The sequence below is a fragment of the Ictidomys tridecemlineatus genome, chromosome 11 (genome assembly GCF_052094955.1).
Source record: "Ictidomys tridecemlineatus isolate mIctTri1 chromosome 11, mIctTri1.hap1, whole genome shotgun sequence".
In the NCBI taxonomy this organism is placed as follows: domain Eukaryota; kingdom Metazoa; phylum Chordata; class Mammalia; order Rodentia; family Sciuridae; genus Ictidomys; species Ictidomys tridecemlineatus.
In genome coordinates this window covers 27,281,741-27,302,861 of record NC_135487.1, presented here as the reverse complement: position 1 = coordinate 27,302,861, position 21,121 = coordinate 27,281,741, and the positions used below count along the sequence as shown (strand labels likewise).

The 21,121-nt window shown below is 43.1% G+C and overlaps 1 non-coding gene and 1 pseudogene across 1 annotated transcript; both read left to right on the top strand.

The window, feature by feature from the left end:
* Positions 1 to 1,699: 1,699 nt before the first annotated feature.
* LOC120891038 (U6 spliceosomal RNA) lies at positions 1,700 to 1,806 on the top strand. Its single transcript, XR_005735472.1, has one exon. It is a non-coding gene; the product is annotated as a U6 spliceosomal RNA (small nuclear RNA).
* A 16,085-nt stretch (positions 1,807 to 17,891) lies between these two features.
* On the top strand, positions 17,892 to 19,693 carry LOC101961199 (suppressor of cytokine signaling 6-like; annotated as a pseudogene).
* The last annotated feature ends 1,428 nt before the right edge of the window (positions 19,694 to 21,121 follow it).

Sequence of the window (21,121 nt, the reverse complement as noted above, 5' to 3'; positions counted from 1 at the left end):
GCTCGCTCTCAAACCCCGAATCTCGCTGCCTCCGAAGGCGAGGTGCGATTGCACATTCCCACACAGCTTCTGACAGCACACACCGCGCAGCCTGCGGGGGTGGAGGGGCGCGTGCGGGGGTGTGGGCGCGTGAGTGTGTGAGTGTGTTTGCACTTGGAGAGGCTGTCTGTGAAATCTAAAGGGCCAATATCGCACTCCATAGTGGCAGCTCTGGGGAGCCCCATCCCGGGCGAGGCGCAGCCAATTGTAATAGCGTCCTGGAATGAATGTGCGAATTGGTGTGGGGTGGATCGTGGGGGAGTTTGCTGGCACAGCTTTGGGGAACCATAACCAAGCATACATAAGCCACTCACTTTAGCTGGGAAGGAAGCACTAGGAGGGTGGTTCCCAGGGTTGGGGAGATGGGGGATAGGGGGCAGTACTGTCAAAAGGTACCAAGTTACAGACATGTTGGTACCTAAAGCTCTACCATGGAGCATGAGGACCATAGGTAGTAATACTATATTGTATGCTGGATATTTGCTAAGAGTAGATTTTAGGTATTCTCTCCACAGAGAAAAAAGAAAAAAGTAACTGCGTGAGATGGATTTGTTAATTTACTTGACTTGCACCACTGTTCCGCCATGCCTTTGCATGTCAGATGCATGACAGGTGTCCTACACCTAAATATTTACAATGGCTATTTAAAAAAGAAAATAGCAACTCCTGAGACTGTTGTTGCTATTTTTATTGTTAGTTGCAGTCATTAGTAGCATTGTGAGGTTTCAGGCAAGTTTGTTAAAGTTTTACAACTAAGACTGGCTTAAGAATCCAAGATACTGGGACAAGATGACCTTCTTTCTTTCCTTCTTTCCTCCCTCCTTCCCTTTGTTGTTCCTCTACCCTATCTCCACCGTTCTCCCTCTTTTCTCCAAAATAAATAAAGAAATAAATAACCAAACAACAACAAAAAAAAAAAAAAAAAAAAAAAAGAAAAGAAAAGAAAAAAGAAAAGAAAGAAAGAAAGAAACTACCTTTACATTCCTTCTTAGGGCTAAGTATCCAAAAGCATATCTGGGGGATCCCCTAACACAGGAAGAAGCTGGGAAATGTCTCCTAGCTCAGCTATGCCAATGGGGTGCCATTAGAGGTCTCTGAGACCAAACATTCAATGGGAAGGAAAAGGGCCATCTTGGCCCTGGGCCACCAGTCCTCAAACAACGGGCAGCAAGCCCTCCTCTAGCACGTGGTTCCCCTGGTGGTATAACTGTTTTTGTGACCCCTTTGTACTCAAAGCTGAGGACGTTGGGAAATGCTGGTTACACATCTCCAGGCAGAAGCTGTGAAGGTGGGCTTTAGAGATGCTAATTTGTATAATAGTTCTCAGTTGATTGACAGGCAGGAGGACAATAAGCCCGGAAATGTGAATGAACTAGGCTAGAGCCAAGGCTACAGGGCCTCAGGGAGGGAGGAACTGAAGGTTTCTATCCTGAGTAGAAGCAGATTTGTTAGAATTCAGGCATTTTCAGCAAGAACACAGCAAATAAAAACTCAGTGCTTAGATTTTTTTTTTTTAATCCCGGGGTCCATGGATGAGCTTTAAGGGTTCCCTAATATGAAATACAGCATTTTATTTGTGGGTGACTTTTTTTCTGGAGAAAGAGGAGGCATAGCTCTCATTAGATTGTCAAAGCATTTCTGAGTCCAAAATGTTTGAAATGTGTAAAAGCCACAGGGCAGCACAGATACTAGAATTGGAACGATACAGAGATTAGCATGGTCCCTGTGCAAAGAGGACATGCAAATCATGAATGCTTTCATATTTGGGGGGAGTGAAACTGATAAAATTATGTTATGTGCATGTAAGAATATGATACAATGAGATCCACTGTTCTGTATAATTAATATGCACCAATGAAAATTAAGAAAAAATCTTTTAAAAATAACTTCATTTAAACTGGGGGGAAAAGTCACAGGGAACTGGGACTTCAGGCTATCTTGGAAGGAGACCAATCTGAATTGTCAAATCCAGATGGGAAAATTTGCTCCCACCCCACCCCCACATCAGTCTCCTAATTGCAGACTTGTCCCCACCACTACCTCCCCCACCACAGGGCATTTGACACTCTGGACTTCTCTTCCCTAGAGACTCTCTTCCCTGCTTCATTGACACTAATGTTCTAGATTTCCTAGCTCTCTGATTTTATTTTCCATATTCTTTGCTGGCTTATTCTCTCAGTTCACCCTGTGTCAGCTCCAGGGATCCTAATGCACACATACGAAGTGGGCTTGTCCACGATCTTGCTCCCTGGGACTTTCATACCCTGGCTTCCCCTGCAATCAGAAACCTAAAGTGGGGACCTCGCCAGCTCCACCCTTGAGAAAGTCAACCTCGGAGTAGAAGTCCTGAGACAGATGGAGCCTTAGCCTCCTCTTTCCTGCTTGCCACTGCCTAGGCCAGATCCTCATTCAGCCTTCCCTCACCCTTTGCCTATCTATGCTTCCCAATATAGCCATAGTTTAATTTTAATAAAATTAAAATTAAGTTTCTCAAATTGTACTACCCACATTTCAGGGACTCAGTCATCACGTGCAGCTAGCTCATGGCTATCATATTGGTAGATAATAGAACACTGATATCATTGCAGAAAATTCTAGGGCTCATCCTGCTCACCTCTGAAATTCAGCCTGAGTTTCTCCTCCAGGGAACCTTTCCAGTCCAGGGAAGACATCTCTCCCCAGAGCACCTTTGGTCTGCCTCTGGGACAGTGTACTCAGTCAGCTCATATGAATCTTTCCCATTCTGTATGTTTCCTTCTTGAGGATGATATCTTACTTGATTCAGTATCAGCACCTAGCCTAGTGTCTGGAAGGAAATGGATGCTCAATAAGCATTGTGGAACAAAGAAAGATGTGACCAGCTGAGCTGAGCAGGATAACCTCAGCCCTCTAAGTTATATTCATTTGCGGAGAATTAGCTGGAGAAGAGTTTTGGTTACAGAAGGCCTCCTAAGAGAGTGGGATAAGGCTGGGAGCCCAACATTGCAGGTAGTATGAAAGAAGTCCTTGTATTCTTTGGCTGGTGCAATGGAGGTGGCCAGAGGCAACTACTGAGCACCTTTGGTTTTCTGTGCATAAAATCATGGTCTGAGATTCAGGTTAGTATGTCTTCCTTCTCTCCTAGATAGGCAATTCATATGCTTGGAGAGCCGTACAATCCTAGAATTGGAAGAGACCTTAAAAGTAATGTAACTCAGACCTTTATCCAATATATTAATCTCTTCTGCAGCAGGAGCCTCTACCTGATCACATCCAGTGACAGGGAACACCCTTCCCCCTGAGTCGGACTATTACATTTCCAGGCAGCTATTTTGGTGGAAAGTGCTTTTTAATATTGAACTGCAGTCTGCCTCCTTATAGCTGCAGCCCTGGTGCTAAGTCTACCCTCAATGCACAGAGAATTCATCTGTCCTTCTTCCATAGTTAGAAACAACCTGTGGGTGCAGACATTGGTCCCTTCCTTTAGGGATTGCAGCATTTCCAGGTTGGGTATGATAATTAATTTTTATTAGGTCGATTATTTCATAGTTTCCTATTTCCCAATTGATTTACTCAGATATAAATCAGAAACTTTTCTTGTCATGGAAAAGCAATATAATATTTTATCCCTTAAATGCTTTTTACATAGAGGAACTAAAACCTATTTTGGGCTCAGATGTGGAAGGAAGGAGCTGAAATGATGAGTTGGTCATTCCCACCTGACAGGGACCTGGCATGGAGAGTAGATGTGGAATATGGATAATGGACATTGCCTCGCAGGAGCAGGTGTATCAACATCACATAGCTGATATAATGTTATTTCTGGAATGTCATGCTGATATGTGACAGTCCTAATAATAGCAACAACAATAATGGTGAACCCCTATGAAGGGCTTCCCAGGCACCAGGCAGGATCCCAAGCACATTACATATATTGCATTTTACAACAATACTGTATGATAGGTTCATTATTCTCCCCACTTTGCAGAGGATAAAATTGAGGACCAGAGAGTGACCTTCATCTTGATTGGTTAGTTCCTTCTGAGTAGCCAGATAAATTCCTAGGCTTGTCAACGTGCACAAAATATCCCGACTCTAACAGGTCTCGCTGTCCTTCAGCTGATAATGCTCAGATCCCCAATATCCACACAGCATCCCTGGGAGGTGGGTTTATTCATTTTGTTTAATGGTTGGGAAAATAAAGGTTCAGAGGAATTAGGGGTTTGTTTATCCCAGAGCCTTTTGAGTGAGGAACATTGGAGCAAAAACTCCCAGACCTGGTGTGGCTTCTCCCAGTGAAGGCAGGGGCCCACCCACATGAGATGATGTGGACAATGGGCTGACATTTGTTCTTCCATTGCTTTCCTAAGGGTGTCAGCATCTGCATCCTGGCCCTATGGTGTGACACTCTGCCTAGGACACAGGCTTTCTGGCTTCATGCTCTGGAATTTCTGAAAACTCTGGCCTGCTCAAGGACCAGTAAGTTAGGGTGGTCCTAGGTATATCCAAGCAGTCTCCAGCTGGGGACATGGCTGCACATGGAAGTTGGTGCTGGGCCTGCTGGGGAGGTGTGCTGTGCCAGCCATGCCTGAGCTCCCTGCTGGAGCCCCATCTTCCCAGCTATTCTTCAGTTCCTGCTCTGCCTCAGGCCTCATGGCCCCCAGCTGGGCTCTTGAATTCTGTTACTTTTCCAAACAAGAGATTCCACAGAACAGAAGGGATGGCTTTGGGGTCATGGAAAGGACCCTGATATCCCCCAAGTTCCTCTTTCACCCCACCTCGTCATGAACATGCATAACCAATGTATTGCCCTGTGCTTTAAATTTCTGAGTTAAAATGAAACCTATTATCTGCCTTCCTCATGGTGCAGATGTTTGAGTGGAATAAAATATTCATTTGTTCATTCATTCATTCATTCATTCATTCAAGGGTGAGCCAAATTCCAAGTATTCTTAGGAGTTGAGGGTATAACAGTGAATGAAGCAAAGTCCCACCCTTGTGGACCTTCCATTTGGAAAGAGTTACAGACAAAAACCACATAAAGAAGGGAAAAGTAAAACAGGGCACAGCGATAGGATGTCACTGGGATTCTGTTTTTTAAGGGTGGCCAGAGAAGACTTCTGCAAGGAGGATACATTCAAGCCAAGAACAAAATGAATGAGGAGTCAGCCATGCCTAGGCGGGCCAGAGCAGAAGGAAGGAAGGTGGGGATGGTAGACAAGGATGGAGGCAGCCAAGGGCTCAGTCACATGGACCTTCAAGGTCAGGAGATTTTTTTTTTTTTTTTAGTGATGCTGGGGATTAAACCCAGAGCCTTCCTTGTGCATGTGAGACAAACCCTCTACCAAGTGAGCTATATCCCCATCCCACGAGATGGTCTTAACATGGAGATGATCTGAAACCCAGGCCACCTTCTGAATTCTGGGGAGCCCAGGCTGGAGTTCAGAGGGCTATGGCCAAAGATAAGACTGGATTCTTGGGGGCTCCTTTGAAGAGCAGGGTGGGTTCTGGATGCAGCCATAATAATGAGTCCAAAGTCCAGTTTGAGAGACAAATAGGATCTAGGGACATGGCTCAGGAGTCCAGAGAGGCAGCCTGGACTAGTCTGAAATCAGGCTGGCTCCTGCAGCACCAAGCCAGTCACCACAGCAGGTCTGTCCTGGGAAGCAAAGGCTCTCTTCTCAGCAGGACTGGGCTTGGGTCCAGGAACCCTGCCTACCTTGGTTGCTGTAACAGAGCCACAGAACAGAAGGAACTGCTCCTCAAGACCTCAAGGCACAGTCAGGTCCAGTTTGATGAAAGCATTGGGGAGCGCAGATATGTCCATCACCTAGCATGGAATTCTAGAGCGAGTCCTGTGCTCTGACTGGTCCCTGTGGGCACCCAGTCGTGCCGGCTTTCCAGACAGGCTTATTTGTCGTTTCTCTATTCTTCCATCCTAGAGGGCTCAGCAGATGCAGAACCCATGTACTCTAGCTCCTTCAGGAGGCTGGGACTGACCCCTATGGCCAGCTCATTCTAGCAGATTGCAGCCATGAAACCTGAAAGGTCTCACAAATTAAGTGGATAAGCATTTAGGACTTTCATGTAATACCTGACACCCCATTCTAGCAGTAGAAATTGTGAGTGATACTTTACAGTGTGTAGAACCTTCCACATGTATTTAATACACACACACACACACACATACACACACATCCAAACAAACCAATCAACAACACCACCAACATTTCCAAGGTACTTATACCATAAAATTTATCCTTTAAAAGAGTGCAAGTCAGTGGTTTTTAGTGCAGCCACAAAATGGTACCAGTTTTAATGGCTGAATAATGTTCCACTGTATGGATATACCACATTCTATTTATCAATCCATCAGTTGATGGGCATTGAGGTTTACATTTTTGGCTTCAAAATGGGATAAGGCTGCTGTGAACACTTATGGACAAAATTTTGTGGACATATATTTTCAATTCTCAATTCATATGCTAATTCTGTGTTTAATTTTTGAGAAACTGCCAAGCTTCTGTCCCACGATGGCTGTACCATTTGACATTTCCATCAGCAGTGTATGAGGGTCCCAATTTCTCCACATCCTCACCAACTTTTTTTTATTCTCTCTCTTTTTTTTTATAGCCATCTGGTGGATGAGAAGTGGTATCTCACTGTGATTTTAATTTTCTTAATGATGTCAAGCATCTTTTTGTTTGCTTTTTGGCCATTTGTATACTTTCCTCAGATAAATATCTACTCAGATTCTTTGATGATTTTGAAATTGGTTTATCCTTTTTATTGTTGCACTGAAGGAATTCTTTATATATTCTGGGCATCCCTATCAGATATATAATTTGCAAATATTTTTGCCTATCTTGCAACTTGTATTTTTTATTTTGGTAGTGTCTTTCAAAGCATCAAAGTTTTAAATTTTGATAGAATCTAATTTATCTCTCTCTTTTTTCTCATTTGTAATTTTTAAGAAACATTTTTTAGTTGTAGTTGGACAGAATACCTTTATTTCACTTATTTATTTTTATGTGGTGCTGAAGATCGAACCCAGGGTCTCACACATGCGAGTGCTCTACTGCTGAGCCACAACCCCAGCTCCCTCTTGTTTGTATTTTTGATGTCATAGTTAAGAAATCATCATCTAATCCAAAGTCACATATATTTACACCTATGTTTTAGTCTAAGAGTTTTGTAGCTTTAGCTCTTCAATTTACATCTCTGATTCATTTAGAGGTAATTTTTGTATATGGTGTGAGGTAGGGATCCATTTTTTTTTTTTTTTTGCCTATATGTATCCGTCTGGTTGTCTCAGAATCATTTGTTGAAAAGATTCTTCTTTCCCTCATTGAGGTGTCTTGAACCCCTTGTCAAAATTAGCTGGTTCACATGCATTTTTAAAGATGTTGGTTCCACACTACATTGTGAATTAACTTGTTAGGATCAAAATATTCCACAGCTTCACATGCCTAACATATATACAGCACAGTTCCTGATACAGAACAGACACATAATAAGCATTGACTGTAGTCAAACTGAGTAAGCCTATGAAGCAGGCATATTTGGCCCCTCCTGTGTTCAGGGAGCCCTTTGAAATGGAGAGAAGTGATTTTTCCTTCTAGCCCTTGCTCTGCAACTGACCCTGTTGAACATGACCATTTCTACCAACCACATTTCTGATTTATCTTGCATTTTGTGATTCTGCATCTGCCTCCTGGGGACTCAGCAAGCTGACAAGCCTTAGCTCCTCTTTAGGTCTGAGAAATTTACGCTGAAGCTCTGATCCACATTCTTGGTAAGGATGCTCAGTGCTGCCGGCTGGCGTGTGCATCTCTCTTTGGGTTAGTCAGGTGGCCTTTTATGTCCAACCTTGTATGTACATGGGTGTTTTCCAGCACCCCCAGACCTCACCTTGACGATGCAATGCAGTGACATTAAAGCTAGACTTGGAACTCCCATTCCCCAGAATGAGTGTTTTCATTCTGCTCTGGTCCTTTCTACTCCTCAGTAGCATGCAGCAGCATTTTCTTGAATTTGCCAGCACAGTGCAAACATGATTCTGTGGCTTGATTTTTTCCACTTTGTTGTCATTAAATATTTCCCATGTCTCTACACGGCCTTCACATTTGTAAGATTTCATTGTGTTTCTATGCCAGTCCCTTCTTGTTAAACATTTAGGCTTTCTTCCCATCCCCCACCCCTAACCTCCCAGGCATTTAAGAAATAGATTTTAGGGAACAAAAATAAAAACAAATCATGCCCCGCTCACCAGAATGACAGTTCCAATTTAGATACCTCTTGCAAGACTTGGTGGTTATAGGCTGAATGGACCCTAAATATCTGGAGACTGGCTAACCTGATTCAACCAATATGCATGGAAACTCACCTGGAGTCTCGTCTCTCCGTGAAATATGAGATTAAGCAGTTTGCCTGTGCAGCCTAAACTTTCCTAACTCCCAGTAACATAATCAGAGTCACCGGTGGTTGTGTTAGTGAACCATGAGAGTCTGGGCTGAATGGAAAAGAGGAAGAAGCCTAGATAGCGAACCAGAGTCGTGCAAAGCAAGCCAGGCACATTCCCCTGGGGAGGGGAGGTTGCCCACAATTTTTTTTTTTTTTTTTTTTTATTGGTTGTTCACAACATTACAAAGCTCTTGACATATCATACTTCAAACAATAGTTTCAAGTGAGTTATGAACTCCCATTTTTACCCCAAATACAGATTGCAGAATCACATAGGTTACACATTCACATTTTTACATAATGCCATACTAGTCTCAGAACGATCATTTAATGCTTTGAAGGAAACCTTCAATGACACAGAACTTTCCCCTGTGTTTCTAGTCGACTCTTGCATCCAGAATTCTTAACCCACCCTGTGTGCAGAGAGCCATGGACCAGACCCTGGAGAAATCCAGCCAGAAGAAAGAGCACACCTCTCCTGCTCCCAGGGCATGCTTCTGGAAGCAGAGGGAGCAAGAACACACACAGAAAGATGTCCCCTGTGACTTCTTTATCTGCGGCTCGCCATGGCCTTCAGCGCTGGCTCTCTGGGCTGGGTCTGCAGGAAGCCAGGGTACCCGGAAAGCAACCATTGTGCCCTTGCAATTAACCAAGAATGCTCCAACGTGACAGTTCCACTGTGAAAGTTTTCAAATAGTGTTTGGAATGTTTACATAATTGTTCAAAAGAGGCTTTTTCAATGTACCTGTTTACACTCTTTCCTTTTGGAAATTCTTTCAGCAATCAGGCCGTGGAGGGCTCTCAGCCTGCACTTGCCGCCCTTGATTGCCGAAGGAGGAATGAAAGGCCCGTCAGTGAATCGCTGGGAAAACATTCCCGAACAAACGCCCTCTAATGAGGGGGCGCCGCTTTTGCCGCAGCCGTGGTGGAGGGGGGCGCTGAGAGGCGAGGGCAGAGCTGGGGGCTGGGGAGGCGCGAGGACGCGGTTTTGTTGTGGGGTCCCGGGTGGAGGGAGCCCCCGGACCCCGGGCCTTTGTGTGCAAATTTCCCACCGGGGCCAAGCAACTTTCCACAATTTAATTAAGTGGCTTTGGAGTCCCGAGTTGGCCTAACAAGCTCCTGTCCGTGAATGAAAGATTTGTCCCCAGCAGCGGGGGCCCGGCTGGAAGCGAAGTGGGCAGCAGTTAGCGCTGGCTCCAGCCGATTTAACTGCTCACACAGCCGCCGGCCCGGGGAGGGGAGCGGGCGGGCGGGCGGGGAAGGCGGCTGCGGGGCTGGCGGCAGTCCTTCTGGGACTCGTCTCACCTAGCTCTCAGCAAATATGCCATCCATATGCCCAGGATCACAACCGAATCAGCTCCATCAGGCCTGGCAAAGAGGCATTTAAATTGCTAATATTGTACCGCAGAGCAGCCAGAGAGCTGCCAAGGACCAGCTCTGCAGGATCCACAGAGACAAACCTGGAGATGCGATAGGTTGGGTTCAGAAAGCGCCCAAGTGAGAAACACTGGAAGCTGGCTGTCAGGAGGCCCCAGAAATTGGGATCCTAGGTAAGGAAGCATCCCAAGAAACAGTGACAGAAATGCACCCAGGATGGTGGGCCACTGGGGCCCCTTTCTCGTCCATTATTTCTGATAAGGGGCCAGCTGGAGTTTCCCACAAAGGCTGCTCTGTGCAAAGGAGGCATCTCCCCTTACCTGAGAACAAGACAGATTTTTCTAGAAGGGGGAAAAAAAAAGTGCGAGCTGGTTGGAAGAGGGAAGGAAGGGCTGACTGCAGCTGGGAAGTGTTGCTCGGTGGTGATTGTTGAGAATCCCTGCTCTAGGACATGGTCGGTGGAGTAGGTTTGGGATGAGGGTCTTTTGTAGCCACTTTCCAGTGGAGGGTTCACCGAGTGTTTTTCTCTGCCTGTATTTTTAGAAAAAATTATGATGACAGTTGTTAGGTCTCAGGCAGGCAGGCAGCACATTCCATTACAAAGTTAGCATGAAATCAATATGTAAATAACCCTTTCTAACTGGCAGCTATTTTTGAAGGCAGAACTGCACCTGATGTTGCAGGTTTGTTCCAGTTCACTTTAAATACCTCTCTGTCCTCTAAGTCTGAGAATGTGCTCACAGTCGGAAGATCTTTCCTCCCTTTCACTTGATCTTTTGCATCCTCATGCCTCCATGAGCTTTGTCCTCAAACCTCCTCCATCATTTAAAAATCAGATTGACAAGACCTACTCCAGGCTGGGAGTGCTAGTTCCCCTTCGGCATGGTCACGTTGCAATAGTGAGGGTTGCTATGGGAGGGGTAAGGGTGGTAGAAGCCTTGACCATCCTCTGAAGGAATTAAAAGAGAGAGAAAGCCCAGGAGGCTGAGATCAGGTTTGAATCAGAAATTTAGACAGTCACTGCCAAAATGCATAGAAGTCATTGCCAAGACATGAAAGGTCAGTGGAAACCAGCCGTGGGGAAAATCAGGTTAGAACCCATGGGCAGCCCAGCAGGGAGAAGCAAGTCTCAAGGTACTCCTCAGTGAGTAGGGGTCCTAAGCCACAGGTCTCTGCATAGTTCCTTGCCAACAGTGAGTTTTCCTTTGGTTGGCCTTTTTTTTTTTTTTTTTAAGAAACAAACAAACAAACCAATAACAAGCTGTTTTAACAGAAATACTTCTAGAATGTTCCATGCAAGGCCAAGTGCCAGAAAGCCCAGTGTTTATGTGGCATGTATGTGTGTTTATTTTATGAATTCAAAGGGGTGATGAAGTTCAACCAGGCTCTGATAATAATGACCACGGCAATTACTAAATATCTATAATATGTTACTACTTATGAGTTATTAGGTACTTGAACAGTTCTAGTGTTCTTCCTTATAATTAAGCTAAAATCTGCCTTCCTGTACTTACACACAGAACAAGGATTCTCCTTTCATAGAAGACAAGTAATGTCTTGCTTGGTGACCTCTCTACTCCAGGCTAAATATTCCCATTCTTTAATTATCAGAATCCTCTTCCCCACATAGTCACCACTGATTATCTCCATATTTTTGTCACAGGTGTGTCTCTGAACCAGGATCAGAAACTCCTTTTGAGGCATCTTAACTCCAAAAGGAGTCTCTCTTCAGGAACAGAAGCACCTGGAGTGGACGTTCACTTTCTTGGTACACAGAGTTATCTTTTATTGCAAAAGGTGGGCAGGTGCATTAGAAATTTTATCTGTTCTACCTGAACCCAGAAGGCAGAGCTAGGGTCACTGGGGATGGAGAGATATTTCAGGTAAGTTATGTCAGCTTGATATAAAGAATTCTTTAATGACAAAGTATATGACCACAGAGTGACATGCTTTGAGGGGCAGTGAGTGTTCTATAGCCTGGAGGTGTCTCAGCAAAGGTGGAGAATTGTAGAAGGTACTCATCCGTGGAGTAGAAGTTTCCATTGAGCCCTAAGGTGACTTCCAACTCTGGATTCTGACCATTCATTCACTTACACATTTATTGATGCAGGTCAGATGCAAGATGCTGTTCTAGGCTTGGATATGAAGAGTGATATGATATGAAGTGATCTTGATATGAAGAGTGGGGAAAGGGATGGGGTGCACAGAACGTAAAATGTAGGATCTTAACCATCTTAGGTAGACAGTTCAGAGGAATCTGTCTATTCACCACCCACAGAAGTCCCTTCATTAAGTGACTCTCCATTTTCCCCTCACATCAGCCTCAGGCAACCAGTCTACTTTCTGTTTCTATAAAGTTGACTCCTCTAGGCACCTCATATAAGTGGAATCATATGGTATGTGTCCTTTTATGACTGCCTTATTTCACTTAGCATGTCCCCAGGGTTCATTCATGTCATGGCATATATGTCAGAATTTCCATCCTAAGACTAGATTAATGCTCCATTGGATGTATATACTACATTTGGATTCCCACTCATTCATGGATGGGCATTTGGGGTGCTTCTGCTTTTCAGCTATAGTCAATAGTGCTACTGTGAACAGGAGTGCACAAATACCCGTGTGAGGCTCTGCTTTAGGTTCCTTTGGTGGACGCCCAGAAGTGGAATTGCTGCATCAGTTACCAAGCGTGGTACTTCTCTACTTAGATTCTTTGGGCAACCACTGGGTGGTTTTCCACAGTGTCTGTGTCCTGTTCCATTTCCACTAGTAGCGTATGATTTCTTCACATCCTCACCAACACCTTTTTTGTTCGTCTGTTCATTTTTATAGCCCTCCTCACGGGTGTGAGGTAGAGCTCATTGTGGGTATTGATTTGCATTCCCCTAATGATCAGTAGCATTGAATATTTTTTTCATGTCCTTAATAGCCATTTGTATATCTTCTTTGAAAAAAGGTCTAAACAAATCCTCTGCTTGTTTTTTAATATATCTTTATTTTATTAGTTTATTTTTATAAACTGAGGATCGAACCCAGTGCCTCACATATACTAGATGAGCACTCTACCACTAAGCTATAACCCCAGCCCCCTCTGCTTGTTTTTTTGACCAAGTTATATTTTTGCTGCTGAATTAGAGGAGTTCTTTATATATTCTAAATGGTACCCTCTTATAGGCTATATAACTTATAAATATTTTTCATACTCTGTAGGTTGTCTTTTTATTCAGTTGTATCTTTCAATTTCACAGAAGTTTTGGCTTTTTTCAATGAAGTTCAATTTATTTATTTTTTCTTTTGCTGTCTATGCTTTTGGGGTCATATCCAAGAAATTATTGCCTAAGTTTTCTTCTAAGAGTTTTATAATTTTATAACTCTTACATTTAGGTCTTTAATCCATTTTGAGTTAACTTTTGTATGTAGTGTAAGGTAAATGTATATATGTATAGTGTAAGGCAAGAGTCCCAATTAATTCCTTTACATATGCATATCTAACACTCACCACCCAACACTGCTTGTTGCAAAGACTGCCCTTTGCCCGTTGAGTGGTCTCGGCAGCCTTGTTAGAACTGACTTAACCACACAAGTGAGGGTTTGCTTCTGAGTGGTCTATTCTGTCTCACTGGTCTATGCCTGTCTTCATGCCAGTGACACACTGTTTCCCTTACTGTCGTTTTATTGCAAGTTTTGAAGTCAGGAACTATGAGACCTCCAAGTTTGTTCTTCTTTTTTCAGGGTTGTTAGCTTATTTGGAGTTCCTTGAAATTTCTTTTGAAATTTGAGGGTAAATTAAGTAACATTTATTGTATGTGTGGGTATGTGTCTGTATATCTGTATGTCTCTATCTATATTTATATCTGTACCTCTATATAAAATCTCCTAAGAGCCGTTGGTGATGCAAATAGGAGACAAAGTAAACCTCAGTTTCTAAGGGAGAACATACAGTCTTGTAAGAAAAGATGTGACAAATAAATGTCAACTACACATGTGCCTTAAATCATGATGAAAGAGCCGGGAGAGGGAGCAAAACTGAAGAGCACAGAGTCAGGCTGCTGCTCCCACTATTTTGTCCCCGACCCCAGCCGTACTAGGATGTAACCCAGGAGTACTCTACCACTGAGCAACACCCCCAGCCCTTTTGTTTTTTATTTGAGACAGATCTTCCTAAGTTGTCCAGGCTGGCCTTGAACTTGTGTTCCTCCTGCCTCAGCCTCCTGAGTAGCTGGGATTACAACTTTCCTGAAAAGAAAAGTTATGGTGGGTTCTTTGATATAGTGATCATTCAAATTATTTTTCCTGAATGTGGAGAAGTGGACTAAGATAGCCAACCCTGTCTCTTGCTTCCTTGGAGAAAAGGAAGACAGTCAAAAACCATGTCCCTGAAATGTCCCTCCAAGTCCCCAAAAACCTAGCCAAGTTAAGGGAACAATGAGAGTGAATTTGGGTCAGAATGTCCAGATACATAGTATCTTGAAGGACACTGGCGTTCTCTCATGTAATGCTGGGAAGTAGGGCAAGTTAGTGTCATCTTTAGAAAGTTGCTTTCTTGCATGCATGCCAAGTTCTTTGGGATGCTGGTCATACAAGGACAAAGCAAGCTAGACTAGTGATGTCACTGCTTCAGTAGCCTCGATTTTAAAACCCCTTTCTCTATAGTAACTGGTGCAGATCAGAGCACCATCGAGAGGGAAGTGCTTGTCAATTTTATGACCAGGCTGTTAGGTCAAGAAAAGTTGCCACAATTAGAATACTGGTAGAAATCAAGTTTGCAATGAAGCATCAAGGTCTTTCCAACTAGGAGCTGGAAAGTCTGAATTGGTTTATGATGGTACACAGTGGTGCCAATCATGTGAATTTTGGTTCCATTGGTTTTCCTTTTATTTAAATTTATTCCATATATAGTTATTTTTAATTATTTACTTGGGGTGCTGGGTTTTTGTTTTCAACTGTGGTTTAAAGCTCAGATAATATAAAATTAGCCATCTTTACCACTGTAAGTGTGTAGTTCCTAGTATATTCACATTGTTGAACAGCAGATCTCCAGAATATTTTCATCTTGCCAAACTGAAACTCTCATTAAACAACTCCCCATTTCCTCCTTCCCCACCCCCAACACCCACCATTCTCTGTTTCTATGAACTGGACTACACAAGGTACCTCATATAATTGGTCTCATACAATATGTGTCTGAGTGACTTGTTTGTTTAATATAATATCATTCAGTTTCCTCCATGTAAAATGTTTCAGAATTTCTTTCCTTATTAAAGTATGCACATACCACATTTTGTTTATCCATTCATCTGTGGAAGGACATTTGAGTGACTTCTAACTATTGGCTATTGTGACTAGTGCTACTCTGAACAGGGATGTACAAATATGTCTTCGATGTAGCTTATGTTCTGATGGCCCTTGATTTAGATGCCCTTTTGGAAATCAGATTCCTCCATTTACCCCTTGCTTACTCCCCTGCTTGGAAATCTACAAGCTTTAAGGATTATCTTAATTAATATTAGACCCTCCAGATGGAGAGACTTACTCCAGCTGGTAAGAGCTGATCTTTAACTATGGTGTCAGATCACCTCCTCTTTGGACATAGCCTCTTTTAGTGACTCTGGCTTACAGAATCATTCTCAACCATACCACCAATGTCAGAAAAAGGTGCTGGAGATTTCAAGAATAAGCTAGTGGCCTAGAAATAGCTTTATGTTCCTCAAGTGCAATTTGGGCTTGTGGCTAATCTATACTTGTCATATGTTCAGAAATGATTCTGCCGATTAATAACTGCATTTTCAGTGATTTGAGGTATACGATAGATAATTCAGCTGGTGCAAAACTGATATTTATTTTCATACTGTTTCTGAATTAAGAGACTGCTAAACAAAATAGTCCTATAAACAAAATTACTGGATTAGGGTGGGGAATGAGGCAACTGGTTAAGGGAACAAAACATATTCAGGGATATTGGCAGTTTCCTTTGCCAATAATTGATGTAATAGTTATTAAATAAGTTTGTCTACTGATTAAAGTAGCATTGTTAGAATTTCTACTTAGAAATTATTGGTTAATAATGTATATGTTTGAGACCAGCAAAATTATTATCATTCTTTTCTTTTGCAATTTAAATATGGAAAATATCCCACTTTTGCCGCAGTCTGGCTGGGTACAAAATCACGAGCCATTCACAGCCTTGTAGATTCAAACAGCAATTCTTTATTCCCGAACTCACACCAGCCCTCTACAAACATGTTCTGGGGAAAAAATTCATGTTCTGGGCAAAATTCACGTACTCCACCAGGCTCTAATCAGCAGGATACACCCTATTCCCGGCAGGGTACACCTTAAACCTGGAACCGCCCAAAACCCAAGGAGCAGGATACTCCCTAAAACCTGATCCGCCCTAAACCTGGTTCCGCCCTGGTCCTTGAGCAAGGTCACCTTACTCAAGCATACGTGCAATGTCACTGCAAATGACCAAGGCAAGTCCATTTCCACGAGTCCTTCCTCTAAGCAACATGGGGTACGCTGGCAAGGAAATTGTCATACCTACTTGGCTAATGGCTCTCAGCACACTTTCAACATGGGTTTCTGGAAACATTATTGAAACAATTCTTGTTACCAGCGGCTTAGCCCAGGACAGAGCCTGGATGCTGGCTTGCTGGGTTCTGCTGGCCACCTGCGTCAGAAAAGAATGAAAGATGGAGAAAGGAAAAATGAACTTGATGCAGCTGATAAAACTGGGATGATGGGCACCATGATGGTGACCCAGATGGGACTGTAGTGCTACCCCTGGCTAGCCAACTCTGTGTAAGGGTAAAATTTCTAAGCTGTTTCTAAGCTGCAAAGCCTGAGTTAAAGTGTAAAAGACTGGGCATTGTAAAGTTTCCAAGCTGCAGGGCCTGGGTTAAAAAGTAAAAGACTAAGTATTGTTAAAATTTCCCCTGCTACCCCCAGAACCTGTAGTCCCTATAGCTGTTAGGACAATACTGGAACTGCCCAGTAAATATTCTCATTGACTCCCTGGTTGTCTAATAACCTGGGATTCTGAGTAGTATGTCACGTAGTTATTTAGGCCCTAAAACCAATCAGTTTGAATGTGTACCCCGCTTAGGAGTGACCAATCACCCCTGCCCAGTCTGTTCCCGCCAATGAATGTACTAATCATGTCTCAGAGTTGTTGTTCAGTTTCCCCGAGCCTCATGATGATTTGTTCTGATGTATGCAAAGCCCCCCGCCCTCTCCAAAAAGTGTATTTAAGCTCTGCTTGACCTCTGCTCTGGGCTCTGGGCTGCTCTCCTTTCTTGAGTGAGCACGGAGCCCCAGCGTGCTGGAACAATAAATATCCCCTGCATATTGCATGAAGCTGGTCTCTTGTGGTCTCTTCCTCCGACGTTTCACTGGACCCTTACATCTGGAGGAAGGAAACTGGTAAAGATTGTGAAAAATGAACTTCAGTTTCTGGGTGCTTTTTCCCCTTTTAACCAGCTCTGTCTGCCCTTTGCCACTTCTAAGAAGATGGAAAATTTTGAAATAAAAGTTTCTTTTATCTTCCTTCAAAGTTGGCTTTGAATAAAACATATTTTTCCATCAATTTGACTCAGAATACTTGCAGAGCAACCTAGCCTCTCCCCACAGAGGCAGTAGTTCCACCCTGTAACATTATAAAGTACATCATATTTACCAACGAGAACAACATAAATCATTCATTCAACAAACATTACATTGAGCCACTACTATGTGCTAGGCATTACTAAGGCACTGAATGGAATAGTTTAATGGATGTGAATCCTGATCTCAGCCTGCTCACCCCACGGTTGAGAAGTGGGCAATGGGTAGCATCTCTTCTTCTCCAGGGAGGGTCCTGGAGGAGATAGCGGAAGGCAAAGGTGTGGATTGACACCCTGGGATGAGGAGGGTGTGGCTCCAAAGGACAAATGAAGCTGGAAAAATACATAGATGCAGCACTGTAGCCTCTCCAGATATTTGGGGATAAAATTCCAGAGAGAAATGCATCCTTTTGGATTAGGAAAGTAGCTCCAATGAAGAAAGTTAATCTTAAAATCCTTTAGAAGTTGTTGTTTTTCTTTTTAATTTGAGTGAAAATAAAGAAGAAACTGATTTCATGATTGTATAACAACCATCACTAGCCAGTGACTTTGAGAAAGATGATCCCTTATTTGATAGCTGCTATAGTAAAGATACGGCCAGATGTGATATGAACAGTGAAGATAAAAAGGTGGGAAAAGATTGAAAATTGAGAGCTTGCCTGGTGTGGTGGCATATGCCTGTAATTCCAGAGGCTCAGGAGGCTGAGGCAGGAGGATCAAGAGCTCAAAGCCAGACTCAGAAACTCAGCGAAACTAAGCAGCTCAGTAAGATACTGTCTCTAAATGAAGTATTAAATAGGGCTGGGGATGTGGCTCAGTGGTTAAGTGTCCCTGAGTTTAATCCCCAGTACCAAAAAAAAAAAAAAGTGAGAGCTTGATGGGTACTTTGAAAAGGTGGCTTTCCAGGAAGCAGAAGCCAAAGGCAGGGCAGCATGCCCTGGGGCGCTCTGCTCACCAGCACTTTCCTCCTCCTCTGCATTGGTCATCCTTAAAGATATCAGAACTCAGAGAAGAATGAGATCCACTTCCCTCCCCGGTCATCACGAGACCCCTGGCCCTGGCCTCTCTAACCTGCCGACTCTGAGACACATATTGAAATGGAAGTGAGAGTCAAAGGGTTGGTTCACACTTCCAGCCCCTGTCCTTCACTGAACCGGGTTCCGGAGGATTCTCACGGCCTTCATTCTGAAAGGGTGCGCCCAGAGCAAAACGATTCACTAGAGTTCAGATTCTCCCAGTGGAGACTTCACGTCCACCTGGATGAACATGTGCCTGCAGCTGGTGGACTCACTCAGTACACGTGCCTTTTGACGGGGGAAGTGTCTTCGGAAGGATCACACAGCATCTCCTGGACACTTTTGGCCCATGAAGGTCGCCACAGTTCCTCCTCCAGTGGGAGGGAATATTTTGCTGAAGATGAAAATCCGGCAGACCAGGACCTAGTCATTGCCCCCAGGGATCCTTGTGGGCCAGTCTGTGGATGGCTTGTTGATTGGCATCACGGGAGTCGTGTTGCAGAGCCCAGAGCAAGTCACGATGACACCCCTCTCTACTCTTGCCACGGCTACCACCAACGCAGACTAATCAAATCCAAAGGAACTTCAATGAATTCACTGGCACAGATGCCCATGTGGCTGAAAGTATGTGCTGTCATTTGAATTTTGATCCTAGCTCTGCTCCTGGGTTTGCAAGTGTTTATAACTCCGTGCAAAGTAGTAGTGAGCCCATGGTTGTGACAAGCCTTCCAGAGGAGCTGAAGAAACTTGCAAAACAAGGACAGTCCTGGGGACCAATCAGATCCTTGGAGGCAGCAGGGAAGCTAGCAAGCATGCCAGATGGTTCTTTTCTTGTTCGGGGTAGTTATGATGACTGTTATTTTTTTAAGCTAGTGCTTTTCCTCCTTGGTAAAACAGTTCACACTGGGATTGAATTCTCAAATGGTAGGTTTAGCTTTTATGAACAACCAGATGTGGAAGAACATACTTCTATGGTTGATCTAATCAAGCAAACAGGGACTCTGAGAATGGAGCTTTTTGATATTCAAGGTCTCCATTTCCCCAATTTGCAGCTTACTCCGTCAGACTGACCAGTTCTGGTGCCCCAGTTCATGTAGGAACCTGCTCTCTGCGGTACCTGTGTCGTTTCTTAAGACATCAGCATTCAAGAAGAAACTTAATTCAGAAACTGCTTTTGCCAAACAAATGAAGGATTATCTACAGGAGAAACACCACTGAAAGATTAAGACCCCTGCATCTTGTACTTTGGGAATAAAAAAAGAGAGAGATTGAAATACAGTTTACCAACTTTCCTTGCCATCAAAATCTTTTGCTGCCATTAACTATTTTAATTTTAGGTGTGAAAGAGAGTCATCAATTTGTTTAGGGGCGGGGAAGTGTCTAGAAGGCATCTTGGGCTTATTTGGGTTCTTTAAAAAGGAATGTTTGAGGTTTTAGAAGTGTGAATTATCTTTCATTAACGTGCAGAACAGTCACAAGGTGAATTATCAGATTCTTCTTAATGTCCCCACAGTCCTTCATTGTCATTCCCTGTAATTTTTATGCAGTAAGAGCTCCTTTCATGTATATTCACCCCTCAATAAAGTTGAATGGAACTTATAGAATGAAAATCGCTCTGTCTTTTTAAGTGACCCATTTTCGAAAGTTAGTGTTGAATGAACATATGTGTGTGATAAAACACAGAATTTACATATACACTGAAAATGATTTTTAAATCTCATACTTAAAAAAAGATTTATTTAGAATTATGAATTGACAACATTTTGGTTAATGGGATGCAAATCAGCAACATATCTTTTACAACACTTCTAAATTATTTTTAAGGTTGTGCTAATATTTTTGGTTGTGAAAAGTTGAGATATTTCTGTTGCCTTCATTTTCATTTTTTTGATTTGTCTATTTTAATAAGTGGCCTTCCATTTAAAAACTGTAAAGAAATATATACCACGAACTCAGAAATTGTTGCCTTTTCTATCATCAAACTGGGGTACAAATTGGCATAAATAAAGACCTATGGAATTAGAAAGATGGATATAGAAATAGGAGATAAAAACAGTTTCCTGAGATAGCGTGTGCATGTGTGTGTTGTGTGTGTGTGTGTGTGTGTGTGTGTGTGTGTGTGTGTGTGTGTGTGAGAGAGAGAGAGAGAGAGAGAGAGAAAGAGAGATCTATGCTTTTCCTCTGGTTAAATGTTTTATCCGTGATCTCTTTAGTCAACATTTCCTTGGTGAACTTGATTGTAGAACCGTTTTTCATAAATGGACTGGATTCTCTTACAACATTAAAGTTTATGTGAATTTTTTTTTAAAACCTGGATCTCCAGAACTTACCCTTTAGCAGGAGAGAGACAGACAATAATAAATAACAGCTAAACAAGTAAGATGATTCCAGACATTGAGAACTACAGCAAAGGCAGGAAAAGAGGGTCCTGTGACAGGGGAGTGGGGGCGCTTTCTTCTTTAGATCTGTAGGTCAAGGGGGGAATGTCTATTCAAGAGGGTGACATTTGAGTTGATACCAGAAATAGAAGAACTAACTGTGTAACTGGGGCAGAACATTCTGAAGCAGATGCTCTAGGATCTGTAGCAAGGAACATCACAAGGAACAGCAGGTTTGGGGTGACTGTGGCTGGATCATGGTAAGGGG